The sequence below is a fragment of the Mya arenaria genome, chromosome 7 (assembly GCF_026914265.1).
Source record: "Mya arenaria isolate MELC-2E11 chromosome 7, ASM2691426v1".
Classification (NCBI taxonomy): Eukaryota; Metazoa; Mollusca; class Bivalvia; order Myida; family Myidae; genus Mya; species Mya arenaria.
The window spans coordinates 26,746,788-26,766,195 of NC_069128.1; the positions used below are offsets into that span (position 1 = coordinate 26,746,788).

The following is a 19,408-nucleotide window of genomic DNA, read 5'->3' on the forward strand; positions in this document are numbered from 1 at the left end:
TGATATGTTTCTTATAACATAATTGTAATAATATATTTAATGCAGATGGAACGTGTTCTAGTAATACATACATGGGATCTGTTAAACACTTTATTAAGTGATATGTTTCTTATAACATAATTGTAATAATATATTTAATGCAGATGGAACGTGTACTAGTAATACATACATGGGATCTGTTAAACACTTTATTAAGTGATATGTTTCTTATGACATCACTGTAATAATATATTTAATGCAGATGGAACGTGTTCTAGTAATACATACATGGTGTCTGTTTAACACCTAATTAAGTGATATGTTTCTTATGACATCACTGTAATAATATATTTAATGCAGATGGAACGTGTAATAGTAATACATACATGGTGTCTGTTTAACACTTTATTAAGTGATATGTTTCTTATAACATAATTGTAATAATATATTTAATGCAGATGGAATGTGTAATAGTAATACATACATGGTGTCTGTTTAACACTTTATTAAGTGATATGTTTCTTATAACATAATTGTAATAATATATTTAATGCAGATGGAACGTGTAATAGTAATACATACATGGTGTCTGTTAAACACTTTATTAAGTGATATGTTTCTTATAACATAATTGTAATAATATATTTAATGCAGATGGAACGTGTAATAGTAATACATACATGGTGTCTGTTAAACACTTTAGTAAGTGATATGTTTCTTATGACATCACTGTAATAATATATTTAATGCAGATGAAACGTGTAATAGTAATACATACATGGTGTCTGTTTAACACTTTATTAAGTGATATGTTTCTTATAACATAATTGTAATAATATATTTAATGCAGATGGAACGTGTAATAGTAATACATACATGGTGTCTGTTTAACACTTTATTAAGTGATATGTTTCTTATGACATCACTGTAATAATATATTTAATGCAGATGGAAAGTGTAATAGTAATACATACATTGTGTCTGTTTAACACTTTATTAAGTGATATGTTTCTTATAACATAATTGTAATAATATATTTAATGCAGATGGAACGTGTAATAGTAATACATACATGGTGTCTGTTAAACACTTTATTAAGTGATATGTTTCTTATAACATAATTGTAATAATATATTTAATGCAGATGAAACGTGTAATAGTAATACATACATGGTGTCTGTTTAACACTTTATTAAGTGATATGTTTCTTATGACATCACTGTAATAATATATTTAATGCAGATGGAACGTGTAATAGTAATACATACATGGTGTCTGTTTAACACTTTATTAGTGAAATGTTTCTTATAACATCACTGTAATAATATATTTAATGCAGATGGAACGTGTTCTAGTAATACATACGTGGTGTCTGTTTAACACTTTATTAAGTGATATGTTTCTTATAACATAATTGTAATAATATATTTAATGCAGATGTAACATGTTCTAGTAATACATACATGGTGTCTGTTTAACACTTTATGAAGTGAAATGTTTCTTATGACATCACTGTAATAATATATTTAATGCAGATGGAACGTGTAATAGTAATACATACATGGTGTCTGTTTAACACTTTATTAAGTGATATGTTTCTTATAACATAATTGTAATAATATATTTAACGCAGATGGAACGTGTACTAGTAATATACATGGTGTCTGTTTAACACTTTATTAAGTGATATGTTTCTCATAACATAATTGTAATAATATATTTAATGCAGATGGAACGTGTACTAGTAATATACATGGTGTCTGTTTAACACTTTATTAAGTGATATGTTTCTTATAACATAATTGTAATAATATATTTAATGCAGATGGAACGTGTACTAGTAATTTACATGGTGTCTGTTAAACACTTTATTAAGTGATATGTTTGTTATAACATAATTGTAATAATATATTTAATGCAGATGGAACGTGTACTAGTAATATACATGGTGTCTGTTAAACACTTTATTAAGTGATATGTTTCTTATAACATAATTGTAATAATATATTTAATGCAGATGGAACGTGTAATAGTAATACATACATGGTGTCTGTTAAACACTTTATTAAGTGAAATGTTTCTTATGACATCACTGTAATAATATATTTAATGCAGATGGACCGTGTAATAGTAATACATACATGGTGTCTGTTTAACACTTTATTAAGTGATATGTTTCTTATGACATCACTGTAATAATAAATTTAATGCAGATGGAACGTGTAATAGTAATACATACATTGTGTCTGTTTAACACTTTATTAAGTGATATGTTTCTTATAACATAATTGTAATAATATATTTAATAGTAATACATACATGGTGTCTGTTAAACACTTTATTAAGTGAAATGTTTCTTATGACATCACTGTAATAATATATTTAATGCAGATGGAACGTGTAATAGTAATACATACATGGTGTCTGTTTAACACTTTATTAAGTGATATGTTTCTTATGACATCACTGTAATAATAAATTTAATGCAGATGGAACGTGTAATAGTAATACATACATTGTGTCTGTTAAACACTTTATTAAATGAAATGTTTCTTATAACATAATTGTAATAATATATTTAATGCAGATGGAACGTGTAATAGTAATACATACATGGGGTCTGTTAAACACTTTAGTAAGTGATATGTTTCTTATAACATAATTGTAATAATATATTTAATGCAGATGGAACGTGTACTAGTAATATACATGGTGTCTGTTAAACACTTTAGTAAGTGATATGTTTCTTATAACATAATTGTAATAATATATTTAATGCACCAGTTATATATATACATGGTGTCTGTTTTTTATTGTATTGCTCTGATTTGTATACCTTTGTTTTGTTACATTTTTAGCATCTTGTCTTACGATTGTTTATCGTTAAAATATAAAAGCATGATGAATGTTTGCATACAGAATTTGATTTGAAAATACATCTATTGTTGTTAAATTATGTTAAATATTGTAATTTATTGAAAACCATTCTTAATCATTGCATCCTTTTATTATTACTTTTGTTAGGTTTTTAAGTTAATAAACCAGCGAAGAAGGACAATTGATAATGAGTAAACCATGATAACAATAGTTTATTTTGCATATGCATAGTTTGGTTATATTATTTGAAGAAAAATTTCGATGTGTAAATATACGAGCATGTGTTTCCATGATTGAAATAAATAATTAAAACAAAGTGTTTTCTGTTACGATGAAAGAGATGATGATGATGATGATGATGATGATGATGATGATGATGATGATGAGGAGGAGGAGGAGGAGGAGGAGGAGGATGTGAGGAGGAGTTTGATGACAATGATTATAATGATGATGATGATAATGATGATGATCCTAATGATGATGATGAGGAGGAGGAGGAGGAGCCTGCCCTTGGTTTATTGTTTTACATTGATTAATATCGTGAAAATCCTCAAAAAAGTATTCTTTTAAACGACAATGCCTTGAGGTAAGATAGTAAAAGTCAACGACCACGATTGTTCAAATCATGCACCTAGGGGCAAAAGTGGTCCCGCCGAGTGGGTTACTAAATTACATGGACTTTGGAGTAAAAAAAAACATGACATGAACATGATAAGATCTATAGACACGATATTTGAAATGAAACTGCGACTATAGTGATCGTAATCGGTCCCGCTCCAGGAGTCATTTGTTTTGTATAGACTTATATAGAAAGGTGTTTAAGAATCGTTTTCTTTAAAGCTGCATTGACCAGACAAGAGCTGAGATATTCATTTTGTAACTTTGTCTAGTGGTCATCTGCCAACGTTTTACTTATAACCTTACTTACTTATATTCCTTAGATATTTTCTTAGAAACCAGCGACCTCAATAGTTACCACAAATTTCGTTTTCTCTTTATGCAACCATCATTTTCCTTAACAACCATGCACTTCCTTAACAACCACCAACTTCCTTAGCAACCAATTTTTCTTTATATTTAATATTCCCTATTTTATGTTCTTATAAATAGTACAATGCACTACAGTTTTAAGTTTAGCGTTCTTTGCCAATTGTTTCACGATTGTATTGGGGCTAAGTTAAATCATGGGTCTGTGATATTGGGATTTTCAAAATCGAAATTACTTAATTTTCACCTTAATTTCTGTAAATGTATACTTTGTGTTAAAACTGGTTGATGCAAATTGGCCGTTCAAGGTGAAAAAGGTAGATACCCACCATAAATCCATATATATGCGACGATTATAAAATGTTGCAAAACTATTTCTACAGACAACTTTATCACAAAAGAATTATATAGTGACAGGTTAGGAAATCATGGCTATCGTAACAACTGGGCCAGCCAAGTAAAATCTCTGTTATATTATATGGTTTCTCATATATGTGGTTAAATCCAAACGCAGTCAATTCGAAGAACTTTTATATTATGGTTTAGAATAGAGTGCTCGATGTTATCAAGCAATCATGGTATGAATATATCAAAAAAGCAAAATTTATTCTCTATGCAGATATAGACTCATCAAGGAGCATTTTGAAATTGAACATTTATCTAGATGTTACACTAAAGAAACTTTGAATGGGTTTGTCTAAGTTAAGATTGACATCATATAAACTTCGTATATATAATAGGCCGATATAGTCGAAACAGAATAGATATAGCTTAACGTTATTGTACTCGTTGTAACCATTATTTAGAAGAAGAATAGCATTGTATTGTCATAGGTCCTTAATATAACAACCCCAATATCGTTTTGATTAAATCATATGACATTAGAAACCCAAGTATGTACAAATTTTTCGAATTAATTATATCAAAAACCATAAGCATACTAAGTAGCCTAGGTAAATTTATAAATCAAGCATTTTTGTTCCGAATTTCTTAAATAAATAACAGCGTTAAGATATTTCAAAAAGTATGACATTTGTATATATGACCTGCCATAATACTTCATAAAAATATTACTGATGTATCTCACAGTTTGATTTCGAAATGTATCGGTTTTTTTACTTTTTTTTCTTTTTGATACCTTCTTGTATGTTCTTTAATTTAACCTAGGTTTCCTTTCTCTTTTCCTTGTAATCATGTCATGCATCGTTGTCCATACTGACTATTTATATATATGCCTATACCTATATTATTTTGTCAATAATAGTTTTATAACATGTTTTCGACAATCAACATTTCTGTCTGTTAGTGATGGTAAGGAATTTGACGGTTAAAAGAATAACCGTCAAATTCCTTATCATCACTAACAATTAGTTTTATACGCGTGCCTCAGTATTTCGTATAAAATCCCTCAATATGCGGCGTACTCTGTCGCCCCTGATGAACGACGTGCACAAGGATCGTCCCAAGTATGTCGTGGTTAATGATAAACATCGTTTTGCAAACATCTTAACCATGAACTATTTCAGTATTGGAGTCTCTTGGTTCATCAATACGCGAAACTATCCACACATCAGCAATACCAATTAAACACATAAGACACAATGTTAAACTTCCTATGTGCATGTACCTTGGTTAACTCTTAAAACTGAGAACAAACAGGGATGAGCAAGGCCAAGGACTTTTGGAGGGCAAAGTAATCTTGAAAATGTATTTGCAGTAGTTAATGGAAAGCCGAAAAACAATGTGAGTCGCTAAGATTATTACTCTGTTATAAGCTCACGAATCACCTAAATTGAAAATCTAAATTGAACTCCGTGGGATTGATTAATTCATGAATTGCGGTCAGACAGTCAATCCGCCTGAGAGATCGTATTATGAAATATTAAACAATCACGGCACCTCTGGCATTCGAAATTGTATGCAATTAGCAATATAATACTGCAACAAGAGTCATGTCATTATGACTTAGCAAAGTCCTCTGTTTCATTCTTGAGATTAAGTTGTTGGATCGCTTTGTGTCAAAAAGCTTCATATCGACCTTTACCTAGCAAGAATAATTGCCAAGGTTGTATTCTCAAGTTTTTATTATCTATACATATGTCTCTGTTTAAAAAAGCCACGGTACTTGTGGTAGTCAAAATTGATCAGTAAGCTTTATCTTGGTCCTTTGTTTAATGCTTCGGATCAATGAATTGGATCGCTTAGTACTGAACATATTAAGATCGACGTGCACTTATGAATAATTGGCAATTTTAAATCTCGCCAAATCCACTATATTATATGAAATCGAACCAAAGGTGTTTGTGTGTGACTAAGAGTTATGCTAATTGTTGTATACATTTAACCCATGTACAGGTCGGCCAAACTAATAAAGGAAGCTTAAAACTTGTAAGCCAAATTCTACAAATTGTAAAAAGTTTAATTTTCCAAACGCTTGTTTAACTTTTTTATGTAAATGTGAATTTCTCCACACCACAAATTTTCGCAGACGACGTCACATTTAATTTCAACAGTATCTCTGTAATGCTATTATCTAAAACAATCATTTCAATGTGACGATTAAGACTAAGTATATGTTAACCCAATCTGGACAGTTGGGCATGAGCCTTAAACATCTGTGCTATACGTGCGGGATCATCGACAACATGTTACTGCGTAAGTAAGCCGTAGTGAGTTGCATTAGCATTAATGTCAATAAACCAATACCGCTATTGCGAGGCTTTCGATGGAAGGACCACTAGTAAACGTAAATAGTAAACGTTTGATTGACATACACGTTTCTTGGTGGTGTCAATGATAGGGTAATTTATGCAAAGAAATTAATACATGTAAAAGAAACGCAATATCTCGTTATGAGTAATTGAATAATGTCTCAATTATCACAAGCAGAAGTCATTTGTTTTAAATTTGATACAATGTTCTGATATTTCAGCGTTGCAAATATCAAACAAACACATTAAATATTTAAAACATTAGTGACATATCTAATGACCTTTGGAGTGTCCAAATCAGAGTATGGATATTTCACACACTCTATCATAACAAAGATTAATCTTAAACTCTACAGGATTCAAAATACCTTAAGGTATTACAAACTATTTAATGGATCCGCATATGCAAAAACATTACCATGACACAAAACGCTTGGTAATACTGATCTTCTAAAATTAATATTACTGAATTATCGAAATTAAAAAAATGCACAGTAATGCAAACGCATGTAAAAATAGTTTTCGATAAAGGTGACCCTGATGTTTCTTTTTTTTTAAAGAAAAACAAGCAAGGTGTTTCTCTTAGTTTTGTAACATATGTATAGAAAAGTGTAATTTTCAAAGTCTGCTAATTTTCACTAATAATCCATTTGCAAGACACAATTAACCCTCCAGCTTCCACAATCATATTGCTACTTGGTGTGCACTATACACTTTCAGATTCCTTAGATAATGAAACTTCAAATGCTATATCATATCCGCGGAAAGATTTTTCAAATCAAGTGCCGACTTATCTCGTCTCTGGAACTTTCAATTGTAAACACATAGGTGTTTTATTTACAACAATGTATAGATTACTGCCTTTTCAACTGCAAAGGGAAAGGAATGCCTCGAAGGTATGCGGAGGCCCTTGAAATTCATATATATTCCTGATACGTGCCGGATAACCAAGGGCTATACGCCCTGTCTCATTTTAACACCAGATCAGTGATTCGGTGTGGTAGGACATCAGTTGTATTTCAATTTCTTGATCTGCATCCAAAAATGAAGTCTGGACAAAAATGAAATCACATTTAATAAGCCTAGCATTCATCAATTATGAGTGTGAATTTAAACCAGAGAAGTACGAATTGGCGTTGTAGTGTTCTTCAATAAAACCATAAAATCCAGTTCTGACATTTTCTTTTGTTTAGACAAAGTCAAGAAATACAAGGAAGAGTGATGCAATTTGCAGGTCCTGTTATTTCCTTCTCCGGTATTGGTGTATTTAATGGTTTAATGAGAGATCACTTTGTCTTTTCACGTGATTTAAGTTTACATTGCAATTGAAGTGTTGTCCCTGAGACTACCTTATTTCTAAATACCAAGATAAATCTGTGTTACTTATAAGCCAACGGTGACCACTGAAATACGTGTAAGAAACATAAAATTATAGGCGTGAATACCTGTTTGGAAAAAGCATTTGCGATAAGCAGTTCATTGCAAGACACAATTACTTATTTAGCCTCAAGACTCGCATGAACAAAGTTAAATAGGACAACTACATTTCGAGATGGTATTTAGTTATTTAGAAACACTACATTTACCCTTTTTGGATGAAGGTTTTGCTTCAATGAAACAAGTTGACAGTTTATATGATCCCGGCGTGTTGGTCTTTAAGTCCCCATAAATGTCAGTGTTTTCCGTCACCAATATCTTCTTATATTTCAATAAATATCAGCTAAAGGCAGACGACTATGATTCCGGAATGATTGATCAAGGTGACCACACTCAACTTTTGTATCCCAGCAATATATCCTAATTTCAAACTCTGATATAATTTTATCAAACTGTGTTATTTTTCTAAGATCATTTATTTCATACAATGGTATTTCAAGATGTTCATCCACATAAAAGCCCTGCCTATGGCAATTCAAAATAAGATATTCACACCCACATACATTGCCATTTTATCAAAGCTTCTGATATATTTTTATGAAATCAAAAGCGAAGTAGTTATATTTGGCAGATCCTGCTGTTTCTGTGCATAATAATGTATTCTTTTTCCATAGACAGTGTCTTAAATGGCTTAACAGGGTTAAGTTTAATCATTTACCTTTTTAGTAATACACAGTTTCAGTACAAAGGGAGACTACCAAGCAAATGTGCACAACTAAACCACATTTTTGTCCACGACAAGTTAAACATTTGTCATTTATAACCCAGTGGGGACCAGAGAAAAATAGTAGAGCCGTAATACGTTGTCAACTTGCAATTGTTTTAACTGGAGAAAGCAGACATTCATCCACGAGCAGGTGTAACTGCTAGTCTTCTGTATTAACATTACAAAAACATCTTCTGTATTAACATAATAAACATGCATTCATCTATTTATAAACCCAACATTAACTCTTTTGGGGTGAAGATTTTGCTTCAATAAAACAAGTTGGCAGTTTATATGATCCCGGCGTGTTGGTCTTTAAGTCCCAATTAATTTCAGTTCTTACCGTCACCAATATCTTCTGATATTTCAATAAATATCAGCTAAAGGGAGACAACTATGATTCCGGAACGATTGATCAAGGTGACCACACTCAACTTTTATATCCCAGCAAAATAGCCTAATTTCAAACTCTGATATCACTTTATCAAACTGTATTATTTCTAAGAACATTTATGTCATAAAAAGTAATTTCAAGATGTTCATCCACGTAGAAGCCCTGCCTATGGCAATTCAAAATAAGATATTCACACCCACATACATTGCCATCATGTCAAAGCTTAGTCTTCTGTATTAACAGTAGAAATATATAAATGCGTTTGTCCGTTCTGAGAAAATATATACATATTATCATCGTCAACATCAAATGACAATTTAAGCTGTTGTTTTAGTAATTGCCATGCAGCAACGGACCATATCCTGCCAGGAAGTGCCTCATGGTGACCTCCTGATCAGGGATTTAGTACTGGACATGTGCTCATATTGGTCTATCTGAAAAAGAACAATTGCAATAACGATTCAATTGAAAGACACAAAAAACTTCAATATTGTTATGACCTCAGTTATCTTGAAAGTCTAAGGGAGACAACTGTTATGCCAGGTTAACATTTTCTAAGCTTGTCACTAGTTGTGTTCTTTTTGTATGTAAATAAAATCATCATAGAGTTAACTGTATGTTTCGCAAACGTAATTATTAACTCTTGCTTTGATAAGAAATGCTTTTCCTTAGGCCAATGCATGCAACTTGACACAGCTGTCAGCTTTTTTCAAGTTCTTGATAAGCAGTATATTATACATTTAAGGCAGCAGTTTTATAAAAACAATATAGACCAACATTGAAATAAAGAGTACTACATAGCAATGCTGCGGGTCATGAATATGTCTTATGAAGCCATCTACCTGATATTCTGGTAACTGGCGGTTATCTCAGGACCACATCCTACCAAGAACTGCGTAATATTCATCTCAATTTAAGAGATTCAGTTTGGGGGGGGGATTGCTGGTATTGGCCCATCTGAAAGAAAACATATCGCCTGACTCAATAACATATTCAGTCGAAAGAATCGTGTAAGTTGAACAGGAAAATGACATGTGGTTTAAAATCTAATAATAAAAAGAAGCCCCTCATCAAGCCTTTTGGTGTGCATTTGGCTAGAACATATATGTGTAGACGCTAATGAAAAATAAGACAATAAAACAATAAATTTCAATTCTTTTGGGTGTCCTCGATTCTCTTAAAAGCAGTCAAAGGCAGACAACTGCAATGTGAGTTATAAATAGCCAATGCTTTCACAATTCGAACTGTGAGATAAATCAAAACAAAAACGTTGTAAAGAATCAAAAGCAAAACTTAGTTATGGGGATAATTCAGGTTAAGAAATGTCAATATAGATTCAAACGGATCTAGAGTATTCCACATTTAACGTTTGAGAAGAAACGGTGTCCTTAAAAGAATGGCATAATTTAACAGAACTTTAAACAAAAATGAACATGCAAAACTAGTTTCTACCACTTAACTATAATCATTTCCCATACAGGACCTAATCTGTGTCACGGATAAGTCAATAGAGTCCTAGGAAAAGGTAGCCTTACCAATTAGGCAGTCAATGCAAAATATTTCCTTCAAGAGCATGTAGCCATTAATGTAGTTAATACACATACAAACAACTATATACACAATCATAATCCATAAACATAGCCTCAATTAAGATTTGTATTAAAAGTATTAGACAAGATCTTACATCTTTACATTTTAAAATTATTTTGAAAATACTAAATTCGTTAATTGCCCTTACTTGTTTGCTACCGTTTTCTGTTAAATGAACGAAAGAAACACAAGCAAATCAATTTTGGTTAATAGTTTAGCTATTTACAGTCACTGTTTTTAACGTCATTGTAATATTATCATGATCGCATCTCCTGTGCCATCTGTTAATCCATCCAACGTACTAAGAGGTATATCAAACTCCATGGTTTAAATGATATATATCATTTGTAAACGTTTAAACATAAACAAGTCTGCAGTGTACACAACGGTAGATGATACAATATATTTGTTTTGAATGAACTATTAAAGACAATACAACTACCAGGAAGCAGATCCCAATATTGTTTTGTTTTATTTTGATTTCTTTGTGAAATTGAACAGAATGTGTGTGATGAGTAAACACATTGTGTTCGTTTCCACAAAAGTATAACAATGAGGTAGGTAGATAGTAATAATTCTCTTATTATTCTCTATACATACGCGTTCACTGCTCATTATTTGTCGAATTTTGACCTACGTTAAGTCAGTTGTAGGAACACTATTTAAACTGTTAAATACCAGTATATCATTCAAATCCTTTAAACTACATCCATCTGCCAATGTATACATTTGAAATTGAAATCCAACGCGTTTTTTGTGCTGAATATTTTCGAATTCAAGATAAAATGCTCTTTTTGATACCATTTTTCCGTGCATGTGAAACATAATAAAAACACTAACAAAATGGAACACTCGAATATATATGAATATGAGTCAATGATGTATAGACCCTTAAGAAATACTGCGACTTATTTGTGTTTCATGGGGGTTTTCTTACACGCATGGTTAGTAATGTTTACATGCTTACATGCTGTAAACATGTCATGTATTCACATTTATTGAGAACTTTGAAATGAAATCATAAATCCGCTTTGATATGATCATTAAGTTTACTTTACGGGTCTACCATAAAACCAAAGTGGATGAACTAGGCCAAAAAACGGTACAATCTTTATCAATTTAAACATAAATTCTTTGCAACATGATACGAGGGCTAACAAAGTAACATGACAAATACACGTAGGTCTTGTCAAACTATGGTATACTCCAGAATCGACTGATTTGCGTAGATAATTTGGACACTTTCTCATTTTTTTCACTGAACGATTTAAGGCGGTAAGCCTAACATTCATTATTTACGATATCTTAAAATTAATATTTCATGTTTCCGTTGTGTGTCCCATAAAGAGATCAATTGTTAATAACTTTTCGGCTGGGTTAATGTCTCCACGTATCTCAAGCGTACATGATATAGAGGATATTTGTTTATTTCAGTGTAAGTTCGTTTTTTATTTCAGGAGTGTCATAGAAAAACATATTTTCACGAGTGCTTATTTTCGTAGTTTTACTAGTATTTTAATTTATTTTTATAATAACCACCTATTTTGGAAAGGGTGTTTTTAACGCCGCAACCCGTGGGACGCCCCTCCCGCAAATTTTATTTATATAATAGCTGATGACGTAGCTATCAATCTTCTTTTTCATGTTTGTTGAGAAAAATTATAGTTTGTATGTGTGTATATATTTTTTTAGACCTTGCGGTCAAGGATAACCCGTGAAAGTGCAAGCACTTATTTCCAACGGGGTCCTTTGTTTTTGCTGAAGGGACAGCACGCTGAAGAGACAGTGGTGGGATAAGGAAGTCCGGGTGCGTTACCCTAGCTCTTTTTCGAAGAGACCCCTTGGTTCTTTTACGTGCTCGGTGTAACAACGGAATACAACTTTCCTGGGTTATACCAGTACTGAGTACACCACTTTTCCAAGCACTACCCTTTATATGCCGAACGCCGGGCAAGGGAGTTTTATAAGTGCATCTATATTCAAAAAAAAAATAACGAGAACACTTTTATCATAACCAAATTACTACACCGCCATTTATTGAATGAAAATTTGAAAGGTCAAATGTGTTAGCAAAACCGATGGTGAATAATCAATGGATTTAAAACATGTTTCTTAGTTTTAGAGTGTATTTCATGATACATGGATATTCAGTCATCTTACTGAGGCCAGTCTGCTTGGCCTGAAGACAGGTCGATTTCCAGGTAATGATGAGGACCACGCTAGTTTGTTGACACATTTTGAGGCGTGGGTGAAGTAAAAATATATCAGTAAATCTGTAAATTGTTGTGTGAATTTTTCGGGAAGTTCGTATTACGTATTGCAACAACAAACAGTTCAAAATACATTTGAACAATGATATAACATTTGATTTATGTTCGAACAGTTGTTTTCGTCTGTAATTTGTTAGGTAGGAAAGCAAATGTTCGAACATTCAGCTTCAAGTTCAAGAAAACGTTTGAAAAACGGGATAACTAATAAACGGTAAGTTGTTAATTTCCAAATATATCTTTATTTAAACTTATGTATTATTTCTTTACATTTTAAATAGTTTATTTGCCAACATTTTCTGGTTCAAAGCGAAGTGTTCTGTTTTGATCAAGGTGAAGTAACTGCAAAGTAAAAGTTGAAAGTTGATATTTTCACTCCTTATTTTGCAGTGAAAATATCAAATTGATATATTCACTGTTGTTATTTCACTGATAAAACTCCATATTTCATCGAAAAGCATGAAATAAATTGCTCATAATTTCGATAAATAGTTGAGTAGAGGTATCACAAGCTAAGGTACAGTGAGGATGAGCTTGCAATTCGGAAATAATTACAAGAGCAGACACATGCGTAGTAGTGGCACGAAAAGGGGGATATATTGCATATAACTGCTTTTGTTTGCTTAAAAATGAACATTTAAAAACAGGCAATTTCGTGAAGATAGTGTCCGAGATCCTTGCTTCTTTGATCTTTATATAAACAGAGGATGCAATTAATTTATCACATGCGATGAATATACGCACAATGTTTGCCCCAGGGTAGGTTTGGCATTAAATTAAATGAATATGTACATAAAACATTCATAGTTGGTATTCAAAATTACACAAAAGAACATAGGAATTGGAATTAAGATTCTGACCTATTGGCCTCAAAACCAAGTCGTTCTGAAAACATATTCGGACTTAATGAAACCAATACTGTCAACATGTGTGTCAGTTGATGGATGTTGGTCCGGGATTTTCATGAACCATTCCTAGATGTGTATCAGCTACGCAGCAGGGGTATCTCAATAATGAGAACAATGAAAGCCCTGAAAGACCTGATGGGCGGTGCCATGTTTTTGGTCTGCTGCAAGTATAATACTGATTTATTCCTCTTTGTTACACATGTGACCCTTGGGGTAGGCTAATTTTGAACCAAGGGTCATGATTTGAATAATGTTACTAGAGGATCATTAAACAATGCTACACACCAAATACGTGAGCTTGATATTTGTTTTCAAAACAATAGTCAATGTCAAAATGCCTATGCCGTAGCTTTGAAAATAAGAAAGTAGAAAAAAGGTCACCCGTCGGCGTCAGTTTTGATATGTGTTTACAAAAAAGTACACAAATTCCATTGCGGTAGCTTTAACAATAGAAAAGTACGTCAAAGAATCGTTATCAAGGTCATTCAAGCACAGCATCAACATTTGATTTTAAAACTGTACACATGGTCCATAATATCATGGCTGTAGCTTTAAAAATAAGAATACGACAGTCAAGGTCATACAAGCACAACATTGATATTTGTTGTAAAAACTGTACACCTGGTCTGAATTTCATTGCTGTAGCTTTGGAAATATTAAAGTAGGTCAAAAGTTACAGTCGTCGTCATCCGAGGACAACATTTATATTTGTTTTCTAGATTGTACAAAGTTTAACATTTCATTGATGTAGCTTTAAAAATAATAAAGTAGGTCATAGGGTATCATTTTTTGTTTTCAAAACTGTTCACATGGTCCAAATTTCATTGAAGTAGAGTTAGAAAAAAACATAAGGTGAAAAGGCCACAGTCAATGTCATCCGAGGACAATACTGATAATTTATTTCAAAACTTTACACATGAACCAAAGTGCATTGTTGTAGCTTACAAAATAGGAAAGAGGTGGGAACAGCTTTGATCACAGGGCCATAATTTTAACAAACTTGGTAGACGGCCATCATGTGAAGCTTCATAACAAATACCTAAGGTCTGGTATTGTGGTTTCCGAAAAGAACATTTTCTAAAATAAGTCTAAAGGAAACTTGTTACCCATGGGGCAGGCAAGATTACACTCAATGGGCATATTTTGAACAAAATTGGTAGAGGATTATTATATAATGCTACGTATCAAGGGTATATGCCGGTTTCAGAGAAGACGATTTTCAAAGAGTTCGCTCTTTAAACATATTTGAAATTTGTTACCCCCTGGTCGGGTCCAGGTTTGACCCCAAGAACAACGAACTTGGTAGAAGAAACTATATGATGCTACATACAAGATATTAAACAAGAATATTTCACTGTGTAAGTCTATAGGAAAATTGTGACCCCTGGGGCGCGGTCAATTTTGACCTTAGGAACTTATTTAAAACAATATTGGTAGAGCACCACTGGACAATGATACACACCAAACAGTTTAGCTCAATGACTTACGATTTTTGTAAAGAAGAGTTGTTTCGTATTTTTAAAAATCCTTCTGGTTGCGTAGAAGAGTTCTGCTTTTAAGTCATTTCTTTGAAAGGGCACCACGCAAGGAACATCCCTGGGATGTGTGTCCATGCGGATAAGGAAGAGATGTTGTTTAAAACAATAAACATAAGGCAACCTGCCAGTCACATTATTCAAACGTTAACCGACTGATCAACGTCAAAATAAGGCGGGGCTTATCAGTTGCCTGTTGCTACCCGTCATGACCTCCGACTATCTGCACTTATCAACAGTAGTGTTATACACATGAATAACGTAGATGACGTAGCCTAATCACTAACAGCGTGTTGTCAACGTTGGCGACCGTCTACGCACGTCCGACACTGAACAAATCATGTATACAATCAATTACTTTGAGCTAAAAAGGCATATGCAGGTAATTTTTTAAATAGGTACAAACACTACCAACATTTGAAAGTGACTGCAGGACACAGGACAGTGCATACAAATTTTAGAGATCAATATTATATGCTATGCTATTTGAGATCAATTATTTATATGTATGTTAAAGTATGAAACCATCCATAGTCAATTTATTTATAATCATATACAAGTAGGCAAACACATACAATATGAAAGATATGTATATATTAGTTTGTGTGTTTGTCACTCAGTATAAATATTTACATACTTAGGGAAATATGATGCAAGGACGAAAACATAAATACAGTAAACATACCAAAACCCGAGTACATGTTTCATGTGCCAGGTAATGTCAAAATAAATTACAGAAGGAGAAAATACAAGGGCATAAGCATGTAGGCAAATATTAAGATGAAACATTTTTGTATATAATGACAATGTTTACATTTAAAATAACACTGTGTGCTAAGAATCAAGTGTCATTAAAACAAAGGATCATTTCAAGTGGAAGAGGTGATAATAGTCTTCTTATTGCATTGTGCATGGTTTATCTGGTATTCGAAAATCCAAAATCGTCACATCATATCAGGAAATATCACGTCATTATATGGTATGCGTTCATGACGTCATTTCCTTTTTAAACAAATTTAGAACCGAACGTCATTCAAAGTGTTTTTCACGAAATTAAGATGAAATACCGCGTTTTTCCTCTAAGAATTGGAGGTAATTTGTTAAATTCCATTTCGATGTCTCAAATCCCACTTCGAAAATGTTACAGTCATTTGTTTATTTATCCGCCGTCTTAAATATTTCCCAAATCTGGGTAATTTTTCAGTCGGGTTTTTAACACATAGTGTTTAAATGTGTCTTCATGAATAGCATTTTAAATAATATCGTTTTAAAAAAAATCACCTATTAATTTATTTCAATGATAATAAGTAGGAGTGTTTCGAGATCAGTTTTTTTTATTAGCGTCAACCCTAAGTAATCTAGCTATCCTAAAAAAACGACCCCCCCCCCCCCGAAAAGAGACTAATACTAAATGAGTAATATCCATGTCTAATATAGACACCAGAGTCTCCTTAGTCCATTCTTAATCACTCTTAAGTGTTATTCGATTTTCTTTACAAAATGAGTTTAAATAAAACTTGTATATTATAAAGGGACTAGAAACCAGAAAATTGTCAATACAAGCTAGTCTGAGGCCGATAAAACATCATTTTACATGATAATAATATTCTGTTGCTTTCTTAGCTACGTTTACATGTTTAAAATAACGCACAAGAACGACCATTAAAGGGCGCCGTTTAATAGTTTATGCATTTGTTATATGTTAAAAACAAGGAATGTCAATGCCAACAAGCATATTATGGTGCAACGAACACAATCCATGAAATTCTCAAAATATTTGTAGTAATCTGCTTAACAACATAAGCAAAAGCATTAAAGTTGAAGAGTTTCAAGTTGAAGATTTCATTAGGGGTGGTACATTAATGAACATCCCAGAATAAGGGTGCTTGTGCACTGTACTTTTTGTCATTGCCACCTATCCATATACAAGTTTTATTGCAATAGTATAATTTAAGTAGTTTTAAAGAAATGCTCTGGTCAAGATAAATCGTTAAATGATGTTTGGCACGTCACCATGCTAGAATGACAACTTGAAGGGAAAAATAAGTTTCCTCTTTATATTGGGGATTCATCATGAAGGGGTGATATGAAATAACAATTTAACAATTAATTACAATTTTCGAAGTACTTTAATAAACATTATCATTTCGTCTGTAAGTTGCAAACATAAATAGTAACAATATATATAACAGTAAATCTATATGAAAACAATAATCCTTAAAGGCCATTTATTTAAACTGAATTAATGAAAGTGTAAGATTTATGAAGTTCCCGCGAAAACATCTTATCACATGACTTACTCGACCAATCGTTTTGTGCGCACTGTGTAGTGTTCTAAAAATAAAACAACTCGGGGGGCAATCGTAATGAAATTTTACTAATGTCACCTTCAACACATTAACAATTAAAGTTAGGTGAACATTTTATTCCGATATCGATTAAATTAAAGAAAACAGCTTACGTCATGGTTTATCAATGCAGTAAACATAACAAAACAAAATAAAACATAATTATTCACATTCACATAATTACCGGTCCACACATTTTACATTTCCGGCACATGATTACAGGTAACCAATCGGAAAACGTAAACGAATCGGGAACAGTTATTAAATTTATTTGTCGTTCTTCCGAAATAATGTTTTGAAGATAAATTAAAGACAATCTATTCAACCATAAATAACATTTTTAACACCCATGCAATCGCCATCTATTTGCATTTTTTATTCATAATTAAATAACAAAAAAACCCAACTGTCAATCAAAGTAAAAACCGCTCCCACCACTAACTAAAATAAATTCCCATTCCATAATAGGCACGCACTTCAGTGCGGCGCCAATAATGGTTTTCGAGTGTACACGGTGGAGAACCCACGTGACTTATTGATATTTATCCTGTCACGCGGGAGAAGGCCGTAACTGATGTTGGCATAACTCGTGGCCCAATCCCTTTGCATGCTTGATTTTATAATGTCGGTCTAAATATTGTGTTGAAATTTGTATTGATATTGTCATTGTGAAATGTGTTCTCATGCAATAAAATAGTATTAAATCAAATCTTGTCACTTGCAAGGAAATCGGTCCAATAACAAGGTGCCGTGTAAATTTTAGTTTATTAGGTTTGTTGACCACGTGATGTCTATCTAAAGTCAGTTGGTCATGTGACCGCGAAAGGGGACTAATTTCTATTCTAAAATGTCAGTGGAAAAGCAAAAATAATGTTTTAGTATCTTATCAATAGTCTGCCAACAACCGACCTCAATAATCACTCGCCCATCACTCTGCATAATAATGACACTGGCAAAACAATCAATCGACCAGAAAATCTACATGTATGTGACGTGAAAATCTTACCCCACCCGCAAATGCTGGAAACTGTGCAGCATTTAATGATAGTTATGCACCAGTCAATTGTAACCACGACCCCCCCCCCCCCTCAGGTCCGGGGGTATACCGGAAATAGCCGGGGAAATGGGCCGTGTTTTTACCTTCCAGGTGGCCCCGCATTGCCGGGTGAATGCGGTGGTTTTGTATTCGCACAAAATAAAGCGTGAAATGGGCCCAACCTAGGGTCCCTGGGGTGCGGGGGCATTTGGCGAGGGTTTCACCAGCAGTTCGTCCCCGCAGGACGGGGAATTCGCCCGAGTTGAAAATTTCGGCAAAGTACACGGCTCCTGACATATTTATTAATGACATTGGGGAAAGCCGTAAGTAATTCATACGATATTCACATTTTAGCAAGTTTTATGCATTTTGAAGGTTTCAAAGGCTATCATTTTATTTCTAAAAGTAATTTTAAGGGGGAATTGAGCAAAAACAAAATTGATAAAGTGCACGGACATTTTAGATTTGATAAAGTACACGGACGTTTTCCATCCTTCAGTACATATCCTTATTATTTCACTGACGGATGCTAAAATGCTTTTATAAATTTATTACTTATCTTTAAAACTCATTATTGAACGTTCGTCTCCGGCAATAAAAGAATGGCCGCGTTTTGATATTCAGACCGACGGA

General features: G+C 32.9%; 1 long non-coding RNA gene across 1 annotated transcript; it reads right to left on the reverse strand.

The window, feature by feature from the left end:
* Positions 1-8,391: 8,391 nt before the first annotated feature.
* Positions 8,392-11,554, reverse strand: LOC128241799 (uncharacterized). The gene is made up of 3 exons (XR_008262475.1): positions 11,360-11,554; positions 9,934-10,048; positions 8,392-9,525 (listed from the first exon to the last, which is right to left on the reverse strand). It is a non-coding gene; the product is annotated as an uncharacterized LOC128241799 (long non-coding RNA).
* Between the last annotated feature and the right edge of the window lie 7,854 nt (positions 11,555-19,408).